The sequence below is a fragment of the Urocitellus parryii genome, chromosome X (assembly GCF_045843805.1).
Source record: "Urocitellus parryii isolate mUroPar1 chromosome X, mUroPar1.hap1, whole genome shotgun sequence".
NCBI classification, from domain to species: Eukaryota; Metazoa; Chordata; class Mammalia; order Rodentia; family Sciuridae; genus Urocitellus; species Urocitellus parryii.
The window spans coordinates 4,144,143-4,165,417 of record NC_135547.1 but is presented as its reverse complement, the minus strand read 5'-3'; positions in this window follow the sequence as shown (position 1 = coordinate 4,165,417).

Below are 21,275 nucleotides of genomic sequence, written 5' to 3'. Positions count from 1 at the left end.
GAGAGTGGGTGCTGAAGTGTGCTCCACAGGCTTCCTGTGCTGCCAGCAAGGAGGGTTAGAGAGGCCTTGGCCATGCTGAGCCCCATCTGGGAGGGGCTTCCTTATGTGGAGGTGCTTGTGGCAGCTGCCCTGACCCTTGAAGGAGGTTTTGCCTGCCCCTCCCTCGGCTGGTACAGGTTGAGGCACCAGGCTGGATTGGAGGGTAAAGGAGTAAAGTGAGACAAAATAAAGAAGTGGAGTGGGGAGCAGCAGCTAAGAGGTGAAGGAAGGGGCCTCAGCGCTGAGACTCTGCTGTTTTCCTTGCAGGAGGTGGAAACTGCAGGTGCTGGATTTGCGGAAGGCTCATGGGAACTTCTGGAGGATGTGGTCTGGAGCCGTGGTCGATGCCTGGTCACCAGAGGACATGAAGGAGAGGCAAACAGTGACAGCCCCTCCAGAGACAGGGCCCACTCTGCCCTTGAGGGTAAGCCTGTGCTTTCAGCAAAGACCCCTGAATGCATTCCTCTCCTTCCTCTTTCAGTGAGTAGTTGAGAGGAAGGGTCTGCTACAGCTGTGCTGTAAGAAGCTGCAGATGTGCCCTTTGCCCGTCCATAGCATCAAGAGGATCTTGGAGAGGTTGGATCTGGACTTTATCCAGCAGTTGGACGTGCAGTGTTTCTGGAGACTGTCCACCTTGTCTACTTTTGCTACCTATTGGGGCCAGATGAGCAATCTGAGGAAGCTCTTTTTCTCCCACGTCTATGTGTCTGCCTATGCTTCCCAGGAGGAGAGAGATCAGTTGATGGATGACATTACCTCATAGTTTGCAAAGATGGACAGCCTCCAGAGGCTGTACCTGGATGGTATTTTCCGCCTAGACGGCCATCTGTGCCATATGCTCAGGCTCCTGAAGACCCCTCCTGGAGACCCTCTCAATAACCGACTGCCAGCTTTCAGATCCAGACTGGAATAATCTGTCTATGTATCCAAACCTCGATCAGCTAATACACCTGACGCTGTGGGGCATCAAATTGACCAGTTTCAGTCCTGAGCCCCTCATAATTCTGCTAGAGAACGCTGCAGCCACCCTTGAGACCCTAAACTTGCAGGACTGTGGGATCACCAACTCCCAGCTCCAGGCCATCCTATCTGTCCTGAGCTGCTGCTCCCAGCTCAGGGTCTTGAGCTTCCATGGGAATGACATCTCGGTCCTGAGCAACTGCTTCACACTTCCAGGCTGAGCCAGTTGAGCCTAGAGAAGTACCCTGCCCTTCTGGAGAGCTATGATGCCCAGGGTGCCATCCACCCAGGGAGATTTCTCCAACTCTAAGATGAGCTGATGGAGATACTGAGGGATGTGAGAGAGCCAAAGGACTTCCTTTTCCATACTAAACCCTGCCATAGATGTGGCAACCGGTTTGTCTATAACCTGCCCTCCAGTCTGTGTCGCTGTTGGCTGCCTGCCTAGTGGGATGCATATATCAGAAATGTTATCCTGTGCACTTGAAAATAAAGGGTAAGAAATGAAGAAAATGTGTATATGTGTAATATGAATGGTGTAATATGAATTACACAACCAGAGATATGAAAAATTGTGTATATGTGGGCTGGGATTGTGGCTCAGTGGTAGAGCGCTTGCTTAGCATGTGCGAGGCCATGGGTTCAATCCTCAGCACCACATAAAAATAAATAAACAAAGATACTAAAAAAATAAAAAAGAAAAATTGTGTATATGTGTAATATGAATTGTAATGCATTCTGCTGTCATATATAACAAATTAGAATATAAAATTTTAAAAAGGAGCTGGGATCATGTCATTCCCTTGCTCAAACCTTATCAATCTCAGGTAGAAGGGTGGCTCTCCATCTGACTCAGATGAAGACTGAATTCTTGTCTGTGGTCTGCAAAGTCCTATATGATTGGATGCAGTCCCTCCTTCCTGTGCAACTCCCCAGCTCTTTCCTCACCTACAGCTTCCCTCTGCCCAGTCCCATCTCTTCCTTACCCTGCCATTTCACCTGTCTGGAGGGACTTTTTGCCTTGCCTTTAACTGGTGGTTTCAGTCTATCCCTCAGGCTGTACTAGAACATACTGTAAACTGCCAGCCCAGGAAAAGATGGAATTCTTTGTTCGATTCTACCTTAACACCCAACTGTGAGTTCAGCTTCAGGTTCAACTTGCTTGGAAATTTGCTCTTTCCATTGGCCCCATTTCTCAACCCTACCAGCATGATCGAATCATCAGTGAAATTGTGTTTTTACATTGAGGTAACATTCACATGAAAAATTAACACTTTAAAAGTGATGTGCAGGGGCTGGGATTGTGGCTCAGCAGTACAGCACTCGCCTAGCACATACGAGGCCCCGGGTTCGATCCTCAGCTCCACATAAAAATAAATAAACAGAATAAAGGTATTGTGTACAACTAAAAAATAAATATTTTTAAAAAGTGATGTGCAACTATCACCTCTACTTCCAGAACATTTTCATCACCCCAAAACAAAACCCTCTGCTCACTAGGCATTCCTCTTTCCCCCTCCACCAGCCTCTGGCAACCACTGATCACCTTTCTGTCTGAGTTGCCTAATTCTAAATATTTCATATAAAAATGAATCATATACCATGTGGCCTTACTGTGTGTGGCTATTTTCAGTGAGCAAGGTTTTGAGGCTCATTCATGCTCTACCACCTATTTGTTTCCATCGCTAGGACAAAATATCTAAGGCTAGATAATTTATAAAGAAAATAAGTTCATTTAGCTCACAGCGTTGGAGGTTAAAAGTCCAAGATTAGTTGTCCTCATCATTTCAATCACTGGTAAGGACCTTATGGCTGCTGGCATCACAATGGCAGAAACACATATGGCAGAGATCACATGGTGAGACAGAAAGCCAGAGAGATTCAGGGGTCAGTCTCACTCTTTTATAACAATCCACTGCCATGGAAACTACCTAGGGTCCCATGAGACCTATATTATTCTCTTCCAAGAGAAGTGCCCTAATGACTTAATTACATTGCACTAAGTTCCACCTCTTAAAAGTTCTAACACCTCCCACCATTGCTGCACTGGGAACCAAGCTTCCTGTACAGGAACCTTTGAGGACCCTCTCAAATCTCATCTACCACATCATTCCATGTATCTGAATTTCATTTCTTTTTATGGCTAAAGTATTTGCTTGTATAATATGCCATATTTTACTTATCCATTCATCAGTAGGAGGGCATTTGGGTTGTTTCCAATTTGGGGCTATTGTGAATGATGCTCCTAGGAACATCCATGTATATAAGTTTTTTTTTTTTTTTTTTAGGTTTTGCTTTTTTATTTTTTGTAGTTGTAGATGGACACAATAGCTTCATTTTATTTGTATATATTTTTATGTGGTGCTGAGGATTGAACCCATTGAATGCTAGGCAAGTGTTCTTCCAATGAGCTACAGCCCCAGCCCTAGTTTTTTGCTTTGTGTGTGTATGTGTGTGTGTGGACACATCTTTTCATTTCTCTTGTTTATATACATGAGCCACTTGGTATCAAGAAAGCTATTAAAATCAGCCCTTTCAGGGTTGTACTTCCTGAGTTTTCAATGTACTTGGCCTGAGACCATGGCGGGGCAAACTAAGGCTAGTGAGTCAAGTCCTGTCCACTGTTTTCACATGGCCTTCAAACTATTCAAAGAATAGTTGAGAAAAATTGTAAATGAGAATATGTTGTGACACACAAATATGATTTAGCACAAAATTTCAGTGTCCATAAAGTTTTATTGGCACATAGCCACACCCATTTGTTTGTGTACCATCATCTATTACTGCTTTTCTATGGTCCATAAAGCCAACTCTGCACTATTTGGCTGGGTATAGAAAACTGTCGCTGGCTCCTGCCATCCTCCATTCTCAGTCCTTCTGTTTCTTAATCTTTCTGTGGCCATGGCACAATTGAGCCCTCTTTACTTCCTGAAATGTGTTCTTCACTTGGGCTGCTGAAAACCCAGTCTCTCAGGGAGCTGCTTCTCTGCACCTTGGGAGAGCTGCATTGGGGGATGGATTTGTGCTGCCCAGCATTCAAGAGCTGGGGCACTTCAAGTCCCTCACACAGATGTTGTTGGGGTGGGGATAAAGGTTAGGAATCACTTTGTGGCTTGAGCAAGTCACTGTTCTTCTCTGTACCTTGTTTTTCTCTTCTGGAAAATGAGTTGGTTAGACTGGACTATCTCTAAGATCCCTTCTACTTCCAAGTTCTCTGATAATCATGGTACCAAACACTATCACCTGCATTCCCTTGTCAAGTCCTCCCAGCAACCAAGGAGGAGGGCACCATTTCTATTAATATCATGACCTTGTAGTTGATACAACAAATCTTCTAAAAAGGGAAACTGACTTTAGTCAAGTCAACCAGCAAGTCAGCAGTCAACTTGGCATTCAAACTCACATTCTGCCCAGCCCAGTCTTTCTGGTAAGATGGATGAGCTAGGTGCCTGCCGTGTAAGCCAAATGAGGCCTCAGAGAACTGTGTGCCTGGATGTGCTCTGTGTTATGGTTGTGGGCAGCTGTGAATGGTACCTGAGATGAGAATAATAATAATTTCTTGAAAAGCCTTGGGCAATGTGCCTGGTGTTATGATAAGCACTTGACAAGTCTCATATTTAATATTTTGATACTCCCATGAGGGGGCATATTAGTTTCTCGTGGCTGCCATAACAAATTACTGCATGCCTGGGGGCTTAAAACAACAAAAATCCATTCTCTCACAGTTCTAGAGGCCACAGTTCAAAATCAAGAAGGTAGCAGGGCTGTGCTCCCTGCAGGCTCTAACAGAAAACCCTTTCTTGCAACTTCCAGCTCTGGGTGGCTGTCAGGCAATCCTAGACTTCCCTTTCCTGTAGGTACACAACTCCAATCTCCACCTCTGCCTTGGCATGGCCTTCATATAAGGACATCAGGGATTGGATTTAGGGCCCATGCTAATCTGATATGACCTTATTTTGAGATACTTAATTACATCTGCAAAGACTCTATTTCCAAGTAAGTCACATTCTGGGGTTCCCAGTGGACATTCATTTTAGGAAATACTATTCAAGTCACTACAGGGGGTAGTTACCAGCATATACATACGGAAAATAATGGGAAGTAGGGACTTGAACAGATATTTGTGCAAATATGTCCATAGCAGCATTATTCACAAAAGCCAGAAGATGTTTACAACCCAATTGTCCACTGAACAATAAATGGATAAACAAAATGTGGCGTATGCACACAAGGGTATACTATTCAGCCATAAAAAGGAATGAATGCTGATGTAAGCAACAACATAGATGGCCCTCGAAAGCATTATGCTGAGCCAGAAATCAAAACATTGATATTGCATGATTCCACTTATATAAAGTATCTTGATGGACAAATTCTTAGAGACAGAAAGTACATAAGAAAATACCATGGGGGCTGGGGATGTGGCTCAGCGGTAGCGCGCTCGCCTGGCATGCGTGCGGCCTGGGTTCGATCCTCAGCACCACATACCAACAAAGATGTTGTGTCCGCTGAGAACTAAAAAAATAAATATTAAAAATTCTCTCTCTCTCTCTCCTCTCTCACTCTCTCTTTAAAAAAAAAGAAAATACCATGGGCCAGGTGCAGTGGCACACATCTGTAATTCCAGCAACAGGGAGGCAGAGGCAAGAGCTTCACAAAGTTGAAGCTAGCCTCAGCGACTAAGTGAGACCCTGTCTCAAAATAAAAATATAAAGAGGGCTAGGGATGTAGCTCAGTGGTAGAATGCCCCTGGGTTCATTCCTAGTACCAAAAGACAAAACGAAACAAAACAAAAATTACCATGAAGTGGGAGTCAGGGGAGGGAGAGGAATTATTTACTGAGTATAAAGTTCAAGTTGGGGATGATGAAAAAGTGTCCAGTATAGATAGTGGTCACGAGTACACAACATTTTGAATATAACGCCAGTAAATTGTGCATTTATATATAGTTAAAATGTGTTATGTATATTCTATCACAATTAAAAAAAAACTTAAAAATGTGAGCCTGTAATCCCAGCAGCTTGGGAGGGTAAACCAGGAGGTTCACAGGTTCAAGGCCAGCCTCAGCAACTTAGCCAGGCCCTAAGCCAATTAGGAAGACCCTGTCTCAAAACCAAAAAATAAAAAGGTCAAGGGATGTGGCTGAGTGGTTAAGTGCTTCTGAATTCAATCTCCAGTACCAAAAAAATATATACATAGATAGATAGATATAATATCTGAGTCATTAAGGAACTCATTTATAAGAAAATAGAAAGATGGTCTCCAGAAGTGCAGGGCAGCCAGCACTACTCTTACACCCTACTACCCACTCAGTACACAGCACGCCTCCTACCTCCTCACCTTGCCTCTGGTGAGGGTCCCTGGAATGAACTAAGATGGTTTGGCAGGGCAGCCCACTGGCACAGGATTTCTGGAGCCTGTCTCCACAGTGTCTCCTGAAATCTGGTTCTCTCCCCTTCCTTTCTGCTTAGGCAGAGTCCTGAAGAGAAAGAGGTCTTCACACACCTGCATCTCCTTCTTGCTCCGACCTTCTTGATATCCAGCTCATTTGTGATCACAGGTATCTGCTTTCTGCTCCCTCATTTTGGTCCCTGCCCAGGGACAGGGTCCTGGGGGTGACATTTGCCATCCCGTACCTCTGTGCACTCTGTGCCTATTTCCATGTTGGTCCCCAGAAAGCAGGTTGATTTCCCCTCCTGACTGAGTGGTAGCTTGTGTCCCAAAGTGTCCACAACCAAAACCATATCTTCCTTTACATATAATGTCCCCTGGCTCCCCATTGTCTACAGGATCAGGTCACATGCCTTGACCTGGCATTTAATGCCCAGCCTCCCCTGCCTTAGTTCAGCTGGCACAATGTGTGACTTTACTGTTCCCTGAATGGACTTTCTGCTTGCCTGCCTCCTTGTCTTTACTTAATATGACTTCTGCAGCCTGTTGAACCTTCTCTTAGCCTTTCCATCCTTTTATTCAAATGATAACGTCCCTCAAGCCCCAGGTTAACATGTACTTCTTTATCAAAGTCTTCAAAGGGCAAACATCCATCTGTTTAGCAAGATATCCTGTGTGACAGACTTGGTTGGGCATTTCCCTTATTTATTTTTAACTATACCCTATGTACATTTTGTCAAGAAGGAAAGATTCTGGAAGCCTAGGGTGAAGCTTCCCTTGTGTTTCTCTAGTGGAATTGTACATGGGATTATTGTGGAGTAGACATTGGTGGAGTTGGGTCAGTGAAGAGGAAGGGCATATCTAAATCTGTTAAGGCAACTCTTTCCTCTGCAACCTCCACTCTTCCTATCAAACTCCAGGTGGTCCCAGGCTCAGAATAGGACCTTGTCTCCCCAGCTCTTTTCTCATCTTGGGGCTTAGCTCCAGTATAAAGCCAATAAGTACTCTCTAAAGGAAGCAGTTAGTCCATGGTGAGATCCTACTTCAGAGGGTATAATCAAAAAAGCAGATAATGACAAGTATTGATGAAGATTGAGAGAAATCAGAGCTGTCACATATAGAGCTGGTGGGAATATAAAATGGTATAGCTTGGGAGTTCCTCAACAAGTGAACTGTGGAGTTATTCTATGGCCCAGCAATGCAAAGTACTCCTAGGTATATATCCAAGAGAATTGAAAGAGCATGTCCAGGCTGGGGGTATAGCTTTGTAGTAGAAACTTTGTGCAGCATGTGTGAGGCCCTGGGTTTAATCCTCAGCTGAATCCCCAACACTGGAAAAAAAAATAATCATACCCAAATGCTCATGGCAGATTTGTTTATAATAGTCAAAGTGGAAATGAGTCAAATGTCCCTGATGAATAGATAAAGAAAATGTTGTTTATCCATATAATAGAATAGCATTAGACAGTAAAAAATAATTAAATATGGATGCACACTACAAAATATATGAACTTTGAAAACATGATGCTAAGTGAAAGAAGCTGACACAAAAGACCATACTGTGATTATGTTTATACAAAATGTCTGGAGTGGTCAAATTCATAGAGACAGAGGGCAGATTAATGGTTGTGTAGGGCTGGTTCAGGGAAAGGAGGGCTGGGAGGTGATGTCATAGGATGCCAGGATTTCTTTTGGAGTCATGAAAATGTTCTGCCATTAGATAATGGTGATGGGTGCACAACCATATAAATGTGTTAAAACATACACAAGCACATGTTGAATTATATACTGAATTATGTGGTATATGAATTGTATCTGAACAAAGCTGTCATAAAAAGAAAGAACCAACTGGCAAGTGTATTTTGAGTACTGTTTCTATACTAGACATTGAGCAAATGTTTTAAAGGCTCCAAGATTCTCATCAAAACCCTATCAGACAGTGTGAGAAGATACATGTCTGTGTCCCCCCAAAATCCATAGGTTGAAGCCCTCCTCTCCCCATGTGATATGAGAAGATGAGACCTTTGAAAGGCAATTGAGTCACCAGAGTGGGACCCTTATAAAAAGAGATACAGAATACTGTCTCTGCCATTTGAGAACATAGCAAGGACACAACCATCTACAAGTCCCAAAAAGGGCTCTCATAGATAACCACATTGCTAGCAGCTTGATCTTGACCTTCCCAGCCTCCAAACATATGAGAAATAAATCTCTGTTGCTTAAATCACCCAATCTATAGTATTTTGTTAAAGCAGCCTGGCGGGGCTGGGGATGTGGCTCAAGCGGTAGCGCGCCATGCCTGGCATGCGTGCGGCCCGGGTTCGATCCTCAGCACCACATACCAACAAAGATGTTGTGTCCGCCGAGAACTAAAAAATAAATAAATAAATAAATAAAAAGCAGCCTGGCCTAAATAATACAGATAGGTACTATTTTTTCACCATTTTATAACTGAGGAAACTGAGGCACAGTAAAACAGCTTGCTCAGGGTCACACAGCATGAAGTGAAATCACCAGGACCTGAACCTACAGATTCTGGCTTGAAAAACTCTCCACTTAGCTGCCTCTTGGGTAGGCATATGTGTTATAGAGTTTGGGACAATTGGTTTTTCATTAGCACTGCTTCAGAAGAAGAGTTTGAGGGGTCCTCAGGCCCCAGTATTACATTGTTCTGAGGAATTCTGCCAAAAGTGTCTCCAAAATTAGTGGCTAGGTCTCTACCATATCTGCAGATAGGTAAGATAGGCCAACTCCCCGGGAGCATTTTAACAAAGGCCAGGTTAAGTGCGAAGAAGGTCCACTGCATTCATCCAGAGGAACTTTACAGGATGGGCTGCTGCTGCCCTCTGTCCTGCCTAGGCCTTGAAATTAGGACTGACACACCAAGCCAAGCCAGCAGGAGTACTTATTGTCCTAAAGCTACAGTCAGGAGGACTGGGAAAGAGCCAGAGTGGTCATCCTGGCCTTTAGTTTTTCTGATGGTTCTGTACATGTTTCACAGGCCCAAGGCACAGGGAAGAGATTCCCGAAGCCAATATTGGGACCTGGCATTGCTTTTTGCTAGTGGGAGATGTCAGTTCTCAGTGAATGGAGGATGGCATTCGGCTTTAGAGGTTGAGAGCATGGACTCTGCAGTCAGCCAGGCTGAGTAACCTTATACAAATCACCTTGCCTTCCTGAATCTCAGCATTCTGATGTACAAAATGGGCAGAGTAATAGCACTTACATCTTAGGACCCTTGTGTAAAGGAAACACACAAACACACATGGAAACTGCACAGAGGAAGCACTTCACAAATGATAACTTTAAAATTTTATTTGAACTGGTAAAATTTTGATGTAGGTGGGTAGGGAAGAAGGAATAAATAGTAAGCTAACCATCTGAGTTCTAGATTCTTCTAGAATTACAGCAGAAAAATGTGGATATCTTTTATCCCTACATGCTCTGAAGAACTTGTTGTACTCTAGGAAAGGGGAGGTGATGTCCTGTGCCTTCCTGGTCAGCCTACAGTGCCTGGATATGTGCCCTGTTTGGGGTATCAGTAGCCCTTCTAGAGACATTAACAAGCTAGACATGCTTCAAGAACTGGTGATGAGAATGTCAAAGGGAGCTCAGAATTGTCATACAGGGAATAAGCTTGGGAATGTTTAGGCAGGAAAACAAGATGATTTTAAGGGATAAAAGGGACAGGGTTGATAAGCAAGAATCCTAGGGGATCTCCTGGGGGATTTAATCTGTTGCATGTGGCTGAACTTGTGAAAACAAGAATAAAGGGGACAAGTTACGGGTAATGTCTTCTAGAACTTTCTAAGTGGCAGAACTATCTCAAGATGGAGGAGCTGCCTCTGCAGGGAAGGGATTCCAGCTTAGCTGGCTGGCCTTTTGGGGATACTTGGGCCTGGTTCTCTAGACTTCCTTTGAAGCCCCTTCCAAGTTGTAGGTCCTCTGACTCACTCATGTCCCCCCCACACAGCTTAGAGCCAGGATGCTATGGAAAGCTTGGTTTCTAAAACTGCTACAGAAAAGCCAAAGGAAGGTTTCCTTCCTTTATTACAAGCGTAAATTTCAGACACATCTTTGAGGCTCTTACACATCTTGAATGAATCTGCCCTGGCTGGGTGCAGTGGCACACACCTGTAATCCCAGCCACTTGGGAGGCTAAAACAGGAGGATCATGAGTTCAAAGCCAGAATCAGCAAAAGCAAGGCACTAAGCAACTCAGTAAGACCCTGTCTCTAAATAAAATACAAAATAGGGCTGGGGATGTGCCCCTGAGTTCAATCCCCAGTACCAAAAATAAATAAATAAATAAACAAACAAACAAACAAATAAATAAATAAATAAATAACTTTCTGCCCACGTGTCCAAACTCACCCTGTGCTCTGGAGCTGAGAGATTCTGTTGGGAGATTATAATTGTCAAGAGAAGGTACACGGTATCTTTAGACACAGGATGAGTGGGTGAATGAGGAAGCAATTCCTAGGATTCTCTATAGATCCAAGCCAGGGTCTAGCTGCTGAACCACAGCCCAGTCTATCCTTTCTAGGTGACACAGTTCTAAAGTGCCTTTCTCAATGCACCTGTTATCTTTTGAAAATGAAATACTGCTATTTCAATGTCATTCATGCCCTTGCATAGTTCCTTATTCAGATCTGTGATGAAAGGTGCATGGGAGCTTTGCCAAGCACTGCACAGTAAAGCTCAACTCTCATTCAGTGTCATGTGCTCCACAGGAGGGACCAGCCATTGACCCAGCAAATAAACAACTTGACTTTCCAATCAAGACCAGCATTTGAAGGTATGATAACTTCCTGTTTGAATGTTAGTAAGTTATCATTTGTAATTTACAAGTGATGTTCTTTTCTTGTCAAGGGTCCTATTTTATATGGGTTATTTGGAAATGTAAATGATTATCAAAGGATTTGTGCTGATCTGGGGTTTTCACATACCCATCTGGTTAGAGGGAAAGAAGTGTGGCAAGTGAACTGAGTCTAATTCTGCTGTGCCCGATGGCAAGCCTACCCTGGTCAATATACACCTGTGGTTTGGGAATCAATGCTGGTTGTGAACACAGAACAGAATGAACGAACCCATATCATTTAGCTTTCTGGATATTCTCTATATCTCACTACCTCTTTAAGCACAAACTTGAGGAGGGTTTCAAGGGGTAAATATGGTGAAAATGAAGACATAATTTTGGATTGTACTTGGAAAGAGTTGAAATGATGTTGACATATCTTGATCTGTGAGTGGCATGTCTTCAAAGAGATTTACTTGAATGGATTAGGTTGAGGATTGGTCAGTAACAAAAGTTATTTGCACATGAATGTTTATAGCAGCATCATTATGAGTAGCCTAGGTGGAAACAACCCAAAGTCCATCAAGGGAGGGATGGATAAACACAATGTGGTGTCTCTATACAATGCGATATTATTCAGCCTCAGAAAGGAAAGATACACCAGCACACCCTGCAACATGGAGGGACCTTGAAGACACTATACTAAGTGACAGAAGCCAGATATACAAGTTCACAATTGTATGATTTGAATGTTCTGAAATTGGAGCTGAGGGTGTAGCTCAGTGGTAGGAACACTGATTGACCTTCACCTGCACATGCTCAAATTGAAAAAAACAGCCTTAGGAAATGAGACTTTGAGCCCAACAAAATATAAATCAAAGCAGCATCCTTGTCATTAACTGAAAATGGATCAAAGGCTGACAGGTGTGGTGGTGTACACCTGTAATCCCAGCAGCTCAGGAAGCTGAGGCAGGAGGATCACTAGTTCAAAGCCAGCCTCAGCAATGACCAGGAATTAAGCAATGCAGTGAGACCCTGTCTCTAAATAAAATACAGCTGGGGATGTGGCTTAGTGGTTGAGTGCCCCTGAGTTCAATCCCTGGTACCAAGAAAAAAATGGATCAAAGACTTACATATGAAAGCTAAAATACAAAAGTCTTGCAAGAAAACAAGGGTAAATCTTCATAACTGCAGCAAAATTTTACTCCATATGACAACAAAAACACAAAGAAAAAATCAACTAGATTTCATCAAAATTAAAAACATACATGCCATGTGTACTTGTGCATGTCTGCATTCCCAGCTACTTAGGAGACTGAGACAGGAGGATCACTTGAGCCCATGAATTTGACAGCAACCTGGGCAACACGTCAAGATTGTCTCAAAAAGTGTGTTTTTTTTTTTCCTTTTCTTCAAAGGAAATGTTCTGAAAGTATACTTCTTATCTATTATACCATATTGAGAGCCCTGGATTAAAAAATTGCATGGTACCTGGGTTTAGTGGCACACTCTTGTAATCTGAGCTGCTTAGAAGGCTGAGACAGACGGATCACAAGTTCAAGGCCAGCCTGGTGAATTTAGCAAGGTCTTGTCTTAAAATTTAAAAAATGAAAAGGACTGGGAATGTAGATCTGTGGTAGGGTGCTTGCCTCATATATGTGAGGCCCACTATTCAATCCACAGTACTGCAAATAAATTGTCTGGCATGGTTCTGGCATAAGTATTGGCATATATACTGTTAGAAATATTGGGGTGCCTCAAGAAATCAGGCATATGCTCAAAAGTTATTCAGCAAGGCAAACTTTACTTCTACAGAAGGGTGTGCTACTGAACTAAGTCTGCCAAGCAAGTGTAACAGTGGTCCATTTTATGTTTTGAATATAGCCCTTGCTGCTCTGCCATAGCAACTGATTTTTTAAATGGACATGTTTCTCTTTCTCTCTCAGCTCTTCCCTAATCTCTCCCCCTCTCCAATCTCAAAGGAAGCAGAAATACCTTTCTTCCCCATCCTAGGCAGCAGAGTTATCTGTCCTTGAGTACACACCACCATAGGAAGGAAGTCATCCAGACTTTGGGGATGGCACCAGAAAAGACTAGTTCCCAAATTAACAAGTGCATTACAATGCCAACAGAGAAAACATGGAATGTAGCCTTTGAATCTCCTCTTTAAAAGCCTTCTGTTCCAGCTGATGGGCAGAATCACAGCCTCTGGGACAGGAGTCCCCTATGTTTCTCCTTTGCTAGCAAAGCAATGAAACTTCTTTTTCCTTTTTCTGCAAACTGTATCCTCATTATTGGATTGGCACTGGGGACAAGGACTGAGCTTTTGGTAACACAAACACACTGGGTGGACAGACAGTCAGCCTTTTTTAATCCCAAACACAGCACTGCCAATTGCTCTGATAGGAGGAGTTTTGGGAATATAATCTACATAATTGTCTGACTTTAAAATTGGTGAGTGGGCTGGGAATGTGGCTCAGGCGGTAGCTCCTCTGGCATGCGTGTGGCCCGGGTTCGATCCTCAGCACCACATAGCAACAAAGATGTTGTGTCCGCAGAGAACTAAAAAATAAAATATTAAAAATTCTCTCTCTCTCTCTCCTCTCTCACTCTCTCTAAAAACATAAATAAATAAAATAAATAAATAAATAAATAAATAAAATTGGTGAGGGCAACATACAACATACAACAAGGGAGGGGAGAATAGAAATTCAGTGGATTAGACAATAGGGAATAAAGGGAAGGGAGGAGGGATGGGAAAAGGAAAGACAGTGGAATGAATCAGACATAACTTTCCTATGCTGATATATGAATACACCACAGTGAATCTCACCATAGTGTGCAACCACTGAAAAGGTCGGGCGAACGTCGGAGGAAAAGACCACCAAGAGACCGTCCCATGCAACAGCAAAGCGTTTATTGGGGGTGCAGCATGCTGGGGCTCAGAGCTCACTTCAGAAGAGCAGAGAACAAAGAGCCCCGAGAACAACTTAAGCAGAGTTTATATACATTCTTTGGAGAGGGCAGGGAATCTACATACATCATAGCATCCCTTAGCAAATCACTGTACACCACGGGAAAATCAAATAACAACTCTTAAACATGATTAGCACATTCACTGGCGGGAACAAGTTGGGTAGGGGTGATTGGTCAGTACAAAAGGGGTGTTCATTTGAACTGATTGGTTTAAGCCAAGAGGGGTGTACATGCTGAACTACAGAGTTTCCCAACACATTATGGACCACCATAAACTACTGGGAGGGTCATCTGGCATCCCAGGTATTTCCCTGTCTCATGCTGATTGGTGGCTGCTAGGGGGCTGCTATGGATCCCCACCTAGCTTGACTGAGTCAGGGACACCTTGCGCAGCAAATCTCTCCTGTAGATAAACAATTTAGCAGGGTGGGAATGTGCCTAGGAGTGCTCTGTGGGTCTTTCCAAGGACAAAGGTCACATCCCTTCCTTGGAGAGGCTTTGCTCTGAGATAGAGGCTGGTTTTTCAACCACAAGACTAGGGTCCTATTTAGAATAAGGTATATTCCATGTTTGTATAAACATGTCAAATGCACTCTACTGTCATGTATATCTAATTAGAACAAACAAAACATAATATAAAAATAAAATATTCCAGCAAGCAAACAAACAATTGGGGAGGGTAAAGGAAGGGCTGTAGTTAAAAATGGTACAATTGGATCCTACATCCCAATTTTACATTTAAGACTAAATACTATATTGTGAAAATGGAACACCAGGCTTTCTATTTCTCACATAGACCAATGGAATCGAATTGATATTCAGAAATAAACCCTCACATTTATGGTTAATTGATTTTCAACAAGTTGGAAAAGTCTTCAAAAATGGTGCTCAACATGGGAAGATTGGATTAATTCTAGATAAGGAAGAGGGGTGGAAGGGAAAGGGAGGGAAAAGGGGATTAACAAGGATGGTGGAATGTGATGATCATCCTTATACAAAATACATATATGAAGATTTGAATTTGGGATCAACATACCTTATATACAGAGATATGAAAAATGGTGGTATATATGTGTGTTAAGAATTGTTATGGGGCTGGGGATGTGGCTCAAGCGGTAGCGCGCTCGCCTGGTATGCGTGCGGCCCGGGTTCGATCCTCAGCACCACATACCAACAAAGATGTTGTGTCCGCCGAGAACTAAAAAATAAATAATAAAAATTCATTCTCTAAAAAAAAAAAAAAAAAGAATTGTTATGCAAAAAAGAGTACATGTATAATGGCATAAGTTGGTGTGAACATACTGTATGTAAAGAGATGAGAAAAATAGTGCTGTACATGTATAATAAGGAATGTAATGGAAAAAAAAAGAAAATGGTGCTCAAAATCTGGAGTTGGACCCCCTACCTCACACCATATGCAAATATTAACTCAAGATGGATCAGAAAGCAAAGTGTAAGGGCTAAACCTATATAATCCTCAGAAGAAAACATATTTATATTTGTGCCTTTGAATTAAGAAATGGTTTCTTAGGTAGAACATCAAAGGTACAAGTAAATGTGATGGTTAATTTTATGCTTGAACTTAAATTGGCTAAGGGATGCTTAGATATCTGTTAAAACATTATTTCTCTGTGTGCCTGTGAATGTGTTTTAGAAAGAGATTAGCATCTGAATAGGTAAACTGAGCTGCTGAGAGCCATAGCCAGGTAGGAATGATGCATGGCATTTTTGGTTGAAAGGTGACCCCAGCAAGCCATTGAGATGATAATGATTATGTTAAGATGTGCATTCAATTGGATATTAGACCCCTGCTGTCTGCCTAGGCCTGCTACTTTGGAGCTCTCCCGGGACTCCAGGAGAGTTCCCATTGGTTGGGGAAGTGCGGTAGGAGGGAATTCCGGAGGAGGGATTTCCTATTGGTGGAGTGTGTCCCAGGAGAAGGCCGCGTGTGTGGCATTCCCGGGAGTTTTGGAAATAAAGTTTGTTCCTGCTTGAGTGGCTCTGTTATGCTCGAATTCGGGACCCCCAAAGACCACCAGAAACCCAAGATCGATGTTAAGCAGCAAAGAGGTGTTTATTGCGAGCTAGCTGGGTCCTCCGCGCACACACAGCAACTGGTGATGATGAGAGGCCCCGAGCACAGGGTTTGCAGCATTTTTATACATTCTTTGGGGAAGGCAGGGACTTCACATACATCATAGCATCCCTTAGCAAATCATCACATACCATGGGAAAATCATAAAACAACTCTAAAACATGATTAGCACATTCACTGGCGGGAACAAGTTGGGTAGGGGTGATTGGTCAGTACAAAAGGGGTATTCGTTTGAACTGATTGGTTTGAGCCAAGAGGGGTGTTCGTGCTGAACTACACAGTTTCCCAACACATTATCGACCACCATAAACTACTGGGAGGGTCATCTGGCATCCCAGGTATTTCCCTGTCTCATGCTGATTGGTGGCTGCTAGGGGGTTACTATGGGTCCCCACCTAGCCTGACTGAGTCAGGGACACCTGGCACAGCAAATCTCTCCTGTAGATAAACAATTTAGCAGGGTGGGAATGTGCCTAGGAGTGCTCTGTGGGTTTTTCCAAGGACAAAGGTCACATCCCTTCCTTGGACAGCTTTGCTCTGAGTTAGAGGCTGGTTTTTCAGCTCGTGATTTTGTTTCCAGCCAGACTGCAGCACTGAGCAACAAAATTTGGCCCTCATTGAATTTGAGAGAACCCTAATATAAGGGGAAAAATAAAGGAAGGTGATTCCCCTCTCTGTGCTTCAGCTAAAACACCCATCTTCTGTCTCAGACATGAGTGCTTCTGGTTCTTGGGCCTTTGGACCAAGGCTGAATTAGACTTACTGTAGTGATGGGCAAAAGGCGTGACTTATGAAATCGACGGGGAGAAATAATGTCCATGCACTTCTGCCCTGTTCAATGCTTTATTTACTCAAATCACTCAATACAATTTCATTCTATAGGTTCTTTTATTAATATTTATTTTTTAGTTTTTGGTGGACACAACATCTTTATTTTATTTTTATGTGGTGCTGAGGATCGAACCCAGCACCCTGCGCATGCCAGGTGAGTGCTCTACCACTGAGCCACAATCCCAGCCCCAACTCTGTAGGTTCTTAATTAAGAAAATGACAATCCTTAATGCTGGGCACTGCAATAGACATAATCAATTCACAGCAAACAATTCTAGATTAATTCTAAGCACTGAAAACACACTTAATCATGACACGCTCATGACAATTCCCTCTGTTTGCTAAGCTCAAGTGCCAGATCTTAAGTCTCAAGCCTTAGGTTTTAAGTCAGGTAGGTGTCCACTCACTCAGACCATAGTGATCAGATCAGGAACCAAGGCAGGCTTCTCCTGGGGTGGAGCTGATGGCCCACTGGGGAGAGGGTCGTAGGGAGAAGTTGTGCCTCTCACCAGGGTCAAGATGTAGCTGTAGAGTTTGACAGCAGTGAGGACAACAATGCAGAGGATCAGGCAAATGATGAGAAGAGTTGGGGTGTCAGTCCAGGTCCTCATCAGGCTCTCCAGCATGTGGGCATCAGTGTCAGCTGGCTGAAAGTCTGTTCATTTGCTCCATCATTTATACCAAATTTGGGGGCTTTTGGCACCCTCCCCTTTCAATCCCTATCAGCTGCTATCAGATTTCTCAGTGATATCATTTGTCCTGAGGTTAAAGCATCTGGTCAGGTGGTACCCACCCTAATTTTCTTGCTTCTTGCTTTTATCAGGGCAAGGACCACAGGTCAGAGAGTTCATTCTGAGTTTGTTAGGGTGGGGATAAGTGACATGTTTGTGCCTGAGGGCCATACTGGAAGGCTCCGAAGGTGTGCCGGTGAGACTGCAGGTTTTAAAATGGAGTTGCTTAGGTTAAGGCCTAAGGCCATCCTTACACTTTCCTGGTTCTCTGGCCCCACACAGATCAAGGAACTTCTCAGCCTCTGTAATCATGTGAGTCAATTCTTATCAGATAGATATGTAAGTAGGTAGGTAGACCACAACTAAATAGGCAGTGCTGGTATAATTCTGGTTGTGGTGTGATTGTTATTCTCAAGAAGATTAGAAAAGACTCAAGTGGGTTATATTGTGTCTTCAAGCCTCTTTAGTGGTATCAAGGAGAATTGAAGTTAGAACCCCCCCCCCATGCCCCCAAGATCTGAGCAGTAAAAATAGAGGAATAAAAGCATGTTATAGGCAGAAGGTTTGGCTCAAGTAGGGGAGAATTTTCTACAGAGGTTTACCAGGGGCAGTGGGCTACCTTAAGAGGCAGTAAAGAGCAGCTTCTTGGGAGGCTGAGGCAGGTGGATGGAAAGTTCAAGGCCAATCTGGGCAACTTAGTGAGAACCTGTCTCAAAATAAAAAATTAAAAGGGTTGGGGACATAGCTCAGTGGTAGAGTAACCCCAAGTTCAATCCCCAGTTCTGAGAAGGAGATTTAGTGAGCAGTCTGACACCAGTAGGCTCTTGTGGTGGATCTGATGCCCACCCTGATCTAGGCCAGACAATCTCTCAGCCTCCAACCTTGAGAAGTTTGGGTTTTATGGATTACATAATGAGTTGGGTGATGACTCTGTGGGGAGGCTGCCAACGTTCTCTGTGATGCTCCTGTGAACTGGAGAATAGCCAAGTTTGCTTCCACAAGAAGGAAAATGAATGTGAGTTGTGTAAGGAGGTGAAGGAGGGACTCTTTGTCAGGCTGGCTGTTTGCAAGTGTGTGCCCAAGGGCATCTGTATACCTCTCTCAGTGTCCAAATGAAGGCAGGGCTCCCTTTAGCCTCCTGAGAACCAGAGGGAAAACTCTTCCTCTTCCCTGCGTTTTTGGACTACAGCCCCAGGAAAGATGGAAAGGCACATGAAAGGTAGTCCCCTTGGGCCCTCCTCCCAGGGGAGAGACTGGGAGTGTGTGGGGTGGTCCAAACCTAGCAGGAGGCAATCCATTTCATATCCCACCTTTGAATACTCCTCAAAAGATGGGGTTGGAACCGCTCACTTTTCCTCTCAGAAGCTGGCTCTTCAGTCCTTTGGCAATTTTCCTTTTACAAGCTGACCAGTGAAACCCACATATCATATGATTCCATTCAAATAAAAGTCCACACTAGGGAAATCGATACAGACTGAAAAGAGATTAGTGGTTGTTAGGGCTGAGGGGAGGAGGCAGCAAGAGGATAATAGCTTAAAGGGTAGGAGGTTTCTTTTAGAGGTGACAAAAATATTCTAAAATTGGTGATGGCTGTGAATGTACCAAATACTCTTAAAATGTACACCTTAAATGGATGAACTGTATAGTATGATAATTACACATTAACAAAGCAGCTTAAAAAAAAAAAACAAAAGAAAGCTAATCAATGGGCAATCCTTCCTTAGTTGATCTGTATCTCTTTCAATTTCCAAGAAACCCCAGAAGAAGGTGTGTGTGGCATGAAGCCTTCTGCATCTTGGGGCTGTTGTTACTGGTGCTGGGCACTGCTCTGTTGGGCTGGGTACCTTATTGTAATTACAGATGGCTGGCCAAATGCACCGCGTGTATTCAGCAATGAGAACTATCTGGAAGGCATTTAATATAGTGACTCACAGGGTCATGCTTGGAAAATTAATTCAAATTGGCTTGGCATCAAGCCAAGGAAAACTGTCTGAAGAGGCTGTAAACAGAAGGTAATGGATTGAGTTGAAGGAGGGCTAGAGGGAAGGCAGCAGGGGGAGGCTCAGCCACATAGCTCCCAGGCAGCTGAGAGGAAGGGGCTCTCATGGTCACCGGCACTCTCCGTTCTTGTTCAGGGGTGATTCCTCTCCCCATTCCGGGGAGCCTGTGTTATCTAGTCTGTTCCTCCTGGCAGCACTGATCCCCGTCACTCCCCAGAATCCCTGACATTCCAGATATTTCTGCTGGCACCATATCTCCCTCCCTACTGTGAGCTCCTGAAAGGGAGGGCAGCTGTGGACAAATGATAATGTAAGAGTAAAAGAAATTGAAGTTAAAGTGTAAAAGACCGGGCATTGTAAAGTTTCTAAGCTGCAAGGCCTGAGTTAAAAAGTGAAGGACCAGGTATTGTTAAGTTCCTCTGCTACACCCAAAACCTGGAATTCCTGTAGCTGTAAGGACAATACCCGGAACTGCCCAGTAAATATTCCCCCTGACCCTCTGGTTATTTAATAACCTAGGACCCAGTGCAGTTTGGCATGTAGGCATTCAAGGCCCAAACCAATCGGTTCAAATGTGTACCCCGCTTAGGAGTGACCAATCACCCCTGCCCAGCCTGTTCCCGCCAATGAATGTACTAATCAAGTTTAAGAATTGTTGTTCGATTTTCCCGCACCTCATGATGATTTGTTCTGATGTATGCAAAGTTCCCACCCTCCCCAAAAAGTGTATTTAAGCACTGCTCAACCCCTGCCTGGGGCTCTGGGCTGCTCTCCCTTCTTGAGTGAGCATGGAGCCCCAGCGCGCTGGAATGGATCCTCAATAAATCCCCTTCTGCAATTGCATGAGTCAGTCTCTTGGTGGTCTCTTCCTCCGACGTTTCGCTGGACCCTTACAATAGCTGCATGTTGAAAGGGGAGTCACTAGTGGGCTACCCAAGAGACTCACATTTTTAAGTTCCCACCTCATCAGAAAAAATATTATTTTGTATATGTATGCTGTGCTGGGGATGAAACCAACTCAGGGCCTTGTACATACTAGGCAAATACTCTAACACTGAACCCCATTTCTGCTGGATGAATAATGGGTTTTCCAGACAGATGTTACAATGCCTTTTTTAAAAGAGATTTATTAGGTTATAATGTAGAGAACATAAATTGTAGGTATACATACAACTCAGATTTTTAGGAAATTTATAGAGTACTGCAACATCAGCACAATCTCTTTTTAGAACATTTCAATCACAAAAAGTACTATTTAAATGGTACATTGCCACACATTTTTATATACTCAAGGATACAACATTTCCCCTTTCTTCCCTCCCTGGCTCTGGGAAAGGAAAATTTTTGTGACCTGGAGCCCAGCTGTCTGGAATATCAATCCAGTTCTTTGGATGGTCATGAGACCTCAGGCAAGTCTTTTCCCCTTTCAGGGTCTTGTTTACCCTGATGAAAAG